The 9,576-nt window shown below is 48.9% G+C and overlaps 1 long non-coding RNA gene across 2 annotated transcripts in view; it reads right to left on the bottom strand.

Moving 5' to 3' along the window:
• LOC107155799 overlaps positions 1-9,576 on the bottom strand; it is a 60,786-nt gene that overhangs the window by 34,998 nt on the left and 16,212 nt on the right. The window lies entirely within an intron of this gene.

Genomic DNA, 9,576 nt, shown 5'->3' on the forward strand with positions numbered 1-9,576 from the left:
GAGACAGGCCCGCAGCCCTGTGCGCGCTGCGGGCAGCGCGAGGGTCTGCCGGCTTATTTCAGTGGGACCATTGTGTATCTTGGAGCTCTAGACCAGGCACTAGGACAGTACTCGTGGCCGACAGTGGCAGTGGCTTTCCCCAGGGCAGGTCGCGCGCACGGGCGCCCAGCAGCCTCTTCCCGGACACCACCGGCCCCGCGGAGCAAGGGGCGCGGTACCCTTTGGGCTGTGGTGGAGCGGATCCCGCGAGCGGGAGTGGGAGGACAGCGCACTATGCCGGAGATGTAAGGGGGTCGCGCGAGGTGCCTGGCAAAGTTGGGGGGCGCTCATGGTGCCTAGGGAGGCATGGAATGGGCGGGGGCACAGTGCCCCGAGCCACTGCCCAGCTCGGAACTCGCCCTCTTCCTTCCCTGTGGAAACAACTTCCTGCTTCCCTGACTCAGGGCGCAGAAACTGCGGGGAGAAGTTCAAGGCCGCAGCTTTGCTCTCAGCCCGACGGCGACACTGCTGGCTCCAGGCCACACTGTTCTTTCCTGGGCTCCTTCAGGGGAAGGGGAACGCCTGGGCTCCATGGCCTGGACACTGGTTAGGATGTCAAGGAGTCTGCAGCGTCTTTCCCCGCCGGCTTTGCAGGGGCGTCCAAGCCGTCCGCAAACTGCAGAGGCGCAGGCCTGGGACTCTGGCCCTGAGGAACACCCGTCAGCACACAGTCGCTACACTCAGACCCCTTCCCCCTGCCTGGGTATGCTCTGGCTCAGAGCCATGCCGACCTAGCTCTTCCTGAACGCCAGCGATGGCCCCGTTGATGGCCAGGGCCCGAGAGAAACATGGCCTCGGGGCCCCATCCCACTCTCTGTGCCTGTCTCCCCCCTACTACCCCCCCTGGCCTTGGCATTCTAACCAGTGTCCCTTGACGTCACATCTCGCCATTTCTGTCAACCAATTGAAACTTGCCCGTTGTCATAAAAATATATATTTTTATGCCATTGGTAAATTCAAAAGTTCCTCGCATGCCCAGCTGCCCAGGAAACTCCACTCCACGTTGGATTGGATTGCCCAGGAGGGGAAAACTGGCCACTTAGTTAAGGCTGGGCTAGACAGCACTGTGAGGACCCGGGGCTGTCCAAACTCGGTAGACCCCATGGCCTTGGCTAGTGCTGGACACTACACACCAGCATCATCACCACAACCCATGACACAGAATGGGGGGGGGAATCCAGGATATGCTAAGAAATCTTCCCAGTTGCTTTCCTGGGAGTCTGGGGTGTGGAATCTCACTTCTTTTTACTAGGGTTAGCTTGCTTTTTCCCTATCAGAAAACTAGGGTTTAGAAAACAGAGCCGAAACATTTCCAGCCCACGTTTTCACTGGAGTTTTTACCAACTTTCACTTTCCATGGCTGCCAGCAGCAGTAAAGATTCGGCCCAAGCAGGAGCCATTTCACTCTTTCCTGCAGAGGGTGCATTGTGGCCTCTGCCTCAAGAGCTGTGGGACCCAGGGCCAGGAGCCCTGGAGCCCTGTGCCCCTTCCTCAGAAGACAGCCTGAGCTCAGGAAGGCCATGCCTCTGACAGAAGGACAGGGAGAATCAGTCTTGTCTAGCACCGTCCTTTATAAAGTCTTCACTGTCAGAGTTCCCAACCAGGAAGTGTGGGAAAGGAGCATTACAACCACCCAGGGTGACTGCACTGGCAGTCCCCAGAAGCTACTCGGATCCCTGTGTGAGCCCCCTTCTGCTCCACCCACACCAGGGACAAGCTCAGCCACCAACTGCCATTACCAGCTTCTCCTGTGCCCCTCCTTACTGCACGGTTCAACCACTTCCAAAACATGAAAGACATCTTGAGGTTTAGTAAGTTCAGAAGCTCCAGCAGAACAAACTGCGTAGGGACAGGGCCGAGGGCAGGGATCATAACAGTATAAGCACCAGGCCCTTTTAATGCCGAATCTCACTTTTCTAACCTAATGAGCAAGCTCAGAACGACCAAACAAATGGGGGTTCTGAACTAAATATATGGAGACTTCCCATGTAAAACTCTTCTCAGGCACAAATTCTGAAAATGCTGCATACCTTTGAGATATAATCGTGAAGAAATAAAAGACTGTATCCAACAACCACACCATAATCTATTTATAATCACTTTTCCAAACACTATAAATATTATAACTAATGTGATATACATTTTGTGATTAAAACATGAATTAAATAGTGGATTAAAACACTGAATTTTAAAAAGCCACAAAGAAAAAGAGATTATCTTCCATTACGCCACTTACAACTTTGTTCCATTGGCACAAATACAAATTTGACAACGGTATCATTACTGAATGCAGTAGATGCCAGGATATTAGCTTTGTAATTTTCACCTGAAATCGTTGTATAATCACACCAGCTTGCTCACCTTCTTTTTATTGGCCATTTTTTCTTGCTCTCACACAGTAATAAATTAATTTAATGTATTTTCCCTCCTTCCAATTTTTATTTGATAAAACAAGAAATCAAGTGAGTCAGAAGAATATTCAAGAACACCCACTTTTTAAAAACTCTCCCGTACTTGGCAAGGATTTACACACAATTTGGTTGCAAATTCAGAAAACAAATTCTGCTTAATTCTAGGAAAATAATAGCTCTCAGGTAATTCCACTGGTATTATTCAGTTGGACGCTTTTCCCCCCCTCACTACTTGCCATCACATATTATTCAAAGTAAAAAATATTTTTAAAGTGAGCTCAAAGACTCAAAAAGGGAAGATGGAAAATTTACATTGCTGATGAGCATTATGCTGGACAATTTTCCTGGAAGAAAAACTTGGCTTGTCCCTTTAGGCCACAACCATGCCTGAGGTCAGATGTTTGAAAATAAGTCCTAGGAAGCCTGTCGCTGTACCAGGATGTTTATAGTATCAGCCTTATACAGTTATTTTTTCCTGATTTCTCCCAAGATCTGCCTAATGGGAATGCGGCCGGCAACTTCCTGCCATACCCTTGAGCCCTGGCTCTCTCTCCTTTGCCCTTGGCCAGCGGTCCAGCCTCAGAAGGCTGGGGGTGGGCTTCAGTTTCAATTCTCTTCTCTCCTCATAGCGACATTTAATAGTGTTAAATTTCCAGGACCCGAGAAATCACGAGGACTTAGTAAGCAGATGCATTTAATCTAGTCAAAGCAAGCAGATGCATGTGAGTGAAACCCACTCGGGTTCTGATCCTTCAGTTTGCACGTCAAGAACTGTGATGTGTCCAAAGCTGGCCCGATAAACCTGGGATCGCAAATCTGCCGAAGTAAGATGCCACTTGGATCAGCCCTGACAATGCGCCTTCAGAGTTGCTGCTAAGCAGCTTTGGTTATTCCGTAAAAAGGCAAACCAGGCTTCTGTTTTCTTTCTTTCGCCTTTGTCTCAGAGGAGTTTGCAGATTGGAGAGTCCATTTTAATACGCCTGGCTCGGGGTAACTTGTGCTGCTACTTTGTGAAGGCTTTACTCTCACTCACGCACAAAACCTATAGCATCCCTTTCCTTTGGGTAAATATGTGTGAGTATATACATATTATCAGAAATACGTAGCCGCACACAGGTATGATTTCTTACAGAGGAAGTTGAGGAAGGAGAGAACAAAAAACTCCTGATTTCCATAGATGTAAGACAGCAGAAGCTGCTGAGAGCTGATGTGGTCTAGACAGGGACAGGATCGAGCAAACTGCCACAGAAGGCACTCTCCTCCTTCCAGACATAATGAAGGCTTTTCACAATCTTTTGCTGCAGTCCCCCGTGTAGGTCACATTTGGTGTTGATTTACCACCAACAGTAACGCAGCCTGGCTGCAGGACAATGGTGTCCGAGGACACCATCTCCCCTTCTTCTTTCCTGAAATACAGAGGACACCCTGAAGCTGTCTGCAGCTGGCCACACCAAGCATCATGTCCTCTGCTCTCGGGGCTGCTGGGTGCTGACCCCATTCCATGCTGCTGGCTGGTTAGCAAGCTGCTAGGAGCCTGGCACCACGGACTTCAACCCACTTGGGAAGTTCACACGTTTGCTACCCACAAAGTGTCACCAGTGCCCCCAACTTGAAAAGAAGTCTAAAACCCCAAAGGCATTCTTAAGGGGTTAGTATTATTTCTCTAATAAAGGAAAGCTTAAAACCACAAGGAATCTATGATTAATGTGTGTTTAACCAAATGTAGATACATTAATATATTGTTTGGAATAGACACACACCAGTAGGGAGAATTTGCTTTTGTATAGATGAGCAACGAAAATTAATATTTTCCCTGCCAAAGTAGTAACAGCACAAAAATATGATGGAGCAAATCTGATTATCTATGCATGCATCCTATGCCAAAACAAGAGTCTTGGCTTTATGTAAGAAGCAAGAGAAGGTACAGTACAAACTAAAATTTAAAAAAATAAATAAAAATCACCTTTCAAAGAGAAGTGGAATCGTTTTAGAATGATTCTATTCTAAAATGGAATCATCATAAACTGGGAAAATATCATTTTTCTAAAGAATTGATTGTGTTAATTTTAGCATTTTATTAGCAACTTAACATTTATTAGAATTTGGAGTTTTATAGTTTCTGGTAGGAGGTACCAATTTCCAAGAAAATGAAAGTACATCAGAAAAATTGGAAAGAATTTTACTCCCCCAAAATCCAAAGTCTTCTTTCCTTTTACAGCCAAGAAGCCCGATTTATTGGAAGTGTTTTTGCACTTTCTCCATCCTTTCCTGGGGTCTTAAATTGTTATTACTTTAATGATCAAATGTTCTTTTGAATCACATCTAGGCAGAATTTAGCTGTGTAATTTTAAACTTTAAAAACTGTCTCAAATATTTATGTTTATGCTTCAAATTTTTAAATAATGCTGAAATGCTAATGAAAGTCAGTTGAAATTTCTTTTCCCCATAGCTGAAATGAGAGAAGTTTACTAGTATTTCTTAGATACAGAGTTCTTCAGTGGGCTGGTTAAATTAGAAGCCTCTAGAATAAAGGGAAAAAAAAGACAGGGAGAGGAAAAAGCTGATTTAAAACTCAAAATGGCTCATTGTTAAATTGCAAGGGATTGCAGGATTTTTTTTTTTTTCAAATCAAGACTTCACGGATTGCTTCTTTAAAAGGATTGCGACAGCACTTAGCTGCCCGCAGAAGGAACGCAGGCTGAACGTGGCATTTTGAGGAGGGGGGAGGGCTGCCAATTACAAATTGCTTGAAATGTGAACACACTGGTCATATTTATCGAAATGCTCTTATTGGATTCTTGTAAAATCCAGTATGATTTTGCACAACACAAAGGAGTAACTTCCTACAGAAAGACAGTTTCATTTTCCTATATCTATGTATCCCAGTTTTTTAATATGGTCACCTTCAAGGTTAAGGTCTAATTTTTCACATATGCCCTTTCTACAAAAAGTACAAAAATATTTTAACAACATTTACCACTGCAAGAAAAGATACTATTTAATGCTTCCAAAGGAAGATACCAAAGAAGAAAACGGATGCTTTCGTTTTGTTTCTGGCTATTTATAGAGCAACTCTTGGTCTAATTCCTAATTTCAAAAGCACTCGAAGTTCATTTTCTCTTACCAAAAGAAGTAGTAATGCAAGCTATCAGACAAGAATACATACTGGCCTTGGAAATAAACATCTATATAATTTTTACATGATAAATGCAGAATTTTAAATTGTATTTCAAAATAACCAGAGATATGAGATATTTTCAGTCCTGAGTTTGGTTTTCAATGAGAGGCAGAGACAGGGATTTTTAGTTTGAAGCAGAAGTTTGCACTTTTGCTAATACCTTACTCATTAACCAGCTTCAGCACCCTCATACTCTGAACATGCTGCAAGCTTTTGCCCCACAGTGTGCCTCGCTCTTGACCTTGTGTCTCAGAGGAGGCACTGGACGAAGGTACTGCCGGCGCCCTCCCACCCTCCCAAAATCTCTCTAAAATTGGAAGTCTACCGCACATAGAGCACTGGGAATTTATAGCAGGACTCCGAGGCTCACTGGGAAACCTCTCGAGCTGGGAAAAAGCTTGTCAATGCACACCTGGCCCTACAGATTCGGAAAAATTAACCAGCTGTAGCCAAAAACCAAAACACTCAACCACCCGAACACAGTCTGCAAGAAACACAGAGTTCTTTGACGTGACAAGAAGAATTATAAATAAAATAGCTCCAAGGCAGACAAGCTGAATGAGCCTTTTAAGACAGCCTGTTGGTGCCTCAAACTTTAATACTTAGAGCACTAAAATTTCACTCCACGAGGAGAATATCCTGGAATATGCACTTGTGTGAGTGCACAAATATGTGTGTGCAAGTGTGTGTGTGTGTGTGTGTGTGTGTGTGCGCGCGCGCACGCACAGACACGGGCACATGCATGTGGAACAATTAAAGTTCAGCTGCCCCTGTAGCCTAGGGGATGATCTGAGGTCTTGCTGGAGGGCACCTGGCCCAGGTGAAGGGCAGGCCCTTGCCTGAGTCCTCTGGTTTCACCCTTTCTCCTTACACACTTGCCAATACCCAATGGCAGCCGAAACACAAGCTGTTGTAGATGACAAGGACAGATCTCAGACACAGAGAAGCCTTCCCTGAAATTAAAAAAAAAAAAAAAAATGTGTGTTGTGAATGGGAGCTGAGTAGTTAAGCTCTCTGGAAACTGAAGGAGCCCAGTCCCCCTGGGGAGGGGTGAGGGCCAAAGGGTTGACTTTAGCTGTGACCAGGCTGGGATTGGGCCCCGAAGACGACTACGTACCCGGCTGGGCAGGGAATACAGACTGGAAGGCAGGCTGGGTCCCTAAGAGCACAGGGTTTTCAGACATACATCCCAGGAGGGTCTTCAAACTCCAGTCCCCCAAATTGGAGCCATCTTGTTATCAGGCTCAAAGTCTTCAGGGGGGCTGGGATGTTCTCTATCTTCCCTGATTTCTTGCCTTGCTTAGAACGCACACTTCTTAGAGGCAGTGCAGAGAACTCTGACACAGCTAAAGTCAACAGCAACATCCTGGCCACTTAGTTAAGTGCCAGTACCAAGACAATCACTAAACATTTTAGCCATAAAACACCGTATCATAGTAAAGGGTCTTTCCCAAGATAGAAACGACAGCACCTCATGTGTATACAGCAAGCACTTCATAATTTACACAGCGTGCTCGCACCCCATTTCACATGACTCCCACAACTTGTGAGGCAGGCAGAATGAGAACTGTCATAGTTTTTCAAAGACTGGGGAAACTGAGGCCCAGGCAGTGGAACAGTGACGCAGCTTGACACTGCACAGAACTGGGACCCCACTGCATGCACACAAGTGCTCTGTTATTTTTTGTAATTTTTTTTAAAAGAAAACATCACCATCCACACCTTCCCACTCCTCCCACATAGGCTTGTTTTATAGGTAAGAGCATTTCCAGGAAAAACAGAGCCACTTTGAAACCTTGGCGCCAGAACTGCCCTGACCTAGTCCAGCTTTGGCCACCCCGGCCTGAGCCCTGCAGCCAATTTTGGTCCTCTGAGCCTCCCACCATTCTCTGCCAGGTTCAAAACCTGACCAACCCCTCAAAACCAGCCTTGGATGGATAGACTGGGGTACAAAATCACAGACACAAGCTCCCCACCGAGCCCGCAAGAGTTCTTGTCACAAAGCTGCCTGGCCTGAGCTGCAGGATCCGAATATGTGCCATCCACTGCCTTTGTGTGCCAGGGGCCAGTGCCCTGCAACTGCAACCTCCCTGGTCAAGCAGCCAGGGGGTTCTGGACCCCACCTGAGCCCCACCCGGGCTCTGTGACTCTGGTAGGCACCTGCCCCACAGCCTCAGTGTAAAGGTCCAGACTCAGCAGGCGGTGAGACTGGTGGGGAAAGTCAAGGTGTCAGGTCAGCAAGGGCAGCTGCTGACCGGCTCCTTGAGCCAGCTTTCTCCTTCAGAGGTCCGGGCATGGACCTCAGCATCCCACAGAGGCAAACTTACACTAGTAGATGGAATAATCGCTCCTCGGGAAAGAGAAAGACGAGGTAGAAATGAGGGAAGACCGACAAAAAGGAGCGGGTTATCTGGGAAGCTGTCTAGGGAAACGGGAATCACAAGGCTCTCCTCCGTGGACGCCCCTTCCACAGGCACAGATTTGCACAACACACAGGCAAAGTCACCAATGCCCCTGCCTCGCCCTGCTCCTGGTACAAGGCAGGATTCTCACCCAGTGCCACCCTCACAAGGCAGGCCCCAGCAGCTCGGGAACACCGAGCTTTCTTGAAACCAAATTCTGCCCCACGATCAACAAGCTCAGAAACAAATTCTCATTTCAAAGTCTTCCTGGCAAAGCCTAAGCTGTAGTCAAATCTGGAGAACAAAAGTTCGGACTAACGGAGACTAAGGCCAGAGGGCTATTGCCCAGCGATGCCAAGGCCTGGGGACCACTCAGTCAATCTTCAAAGGCCAGGGCTTCCAGGAGTCCTTTTCTGGTTTCTCTTTTGCACCTAATTACGAGAGAAAAGGTGCTTTTAAAACAACAGAAACCATTTTCTTAAATCACAAGGAACTAAGTCTCAAAAGCGTCTCGGAATAAAAATTACAACATTGAGGGGAAACAGAGACCTCAGGACACTGGTAAGGAATGCCACTGCACTCGCATCCTGAGCTGGAAAGGTGGGGCGATGTGGAGGAAGAAAGGGGGTTGAGGCCGTGCAGAAGGGCCTGGGGGTGCTCTTTCCCTCCTCGGGGGATTCTGCATTTTCTTTCATGAAGCAACTGACAGAGCCTTCCAAGTAGGAAGAGGAGCAGAAAACGAAAACCGACGACGGAGGACCTCTCTACATCCCGCTGAGGCCCTTAAGAGCTCTGCGGAGAGTGTTCCAGGGCCTGGGACCCAGGAACGATGTCGCCTGGACCCTCCCTCCAGGTGGCAGGCCCCCAGGTGGCCGCGGGAGCCAGCCGGGGGGAGGGCAGCGGCTAGCCCGCCAGTGGGGAGCACGGCCGGGAACAGGCCGCCAGCAGCGCCGGGTCAGGAGGCCTCGACGCGCCTCCTACAGGTAACCCCCAAGCTGCAGCGAGGGCCGCGGGCTGCATCCGCACGCGCCAGGTCCGACCGAGGCCTGGAGTATGACCTGGGTGCGCTTGGGGCTGGGAGTGGGTCCAGACCGCGTCCCAGCGGGGGTCCCGGCCCGCGCTGGCAGGAGTCAGCTCCAGGCGCGGACAGGTCGGGCGCCTGGGGTTCTGGGGTCCGGGACGGAGTCAGAAGCCTGGGCCAGGGCCAGGCGGGAGCGGCTCTGAGGTCCGCGTCCAGTTCCAGGTCCAGGTCCGGGTTCGGGTCCAGGGCTCGAGTCCGCGTCTGGACTGGGGTCCGAGGTCCGGTGTCTGTCGCATTTAAGCAAGTGTCTTTCTTCGCCGAAGGCCCGAGCAGGGTCCAGGTCCCAGTCCAAGGTGAGGTCCAGTCTAAGTCCGCAGTCCAGGCCGGCGTGAGTGCCGGAGCCCACGTCCTTGCGCAGATGCAGACGCAGGCCCCGGACCGCGCCACGGCGGCGGTGGCACGCGCCCCAATTAGCCGCGGGCCGGGTGGCGGGGCGGTCCCATTGAGGGCGAACAAGGGCGCGAC

Source organism: Marmota marmota, unplaced genomic scaffold (genome assembly GCF_001458135.2).
Source record: "Marmota marmota marmota unplaced genomic scaffold, marMar, whole genome shotgun sequence".
Classification (NCBI taxonomy): domain Eukaryota; kingdom Metazoa; phylum Chordata; class Mammalia; order Rodentia; family Sciuridae; genus Marmota; species Marmota marmota.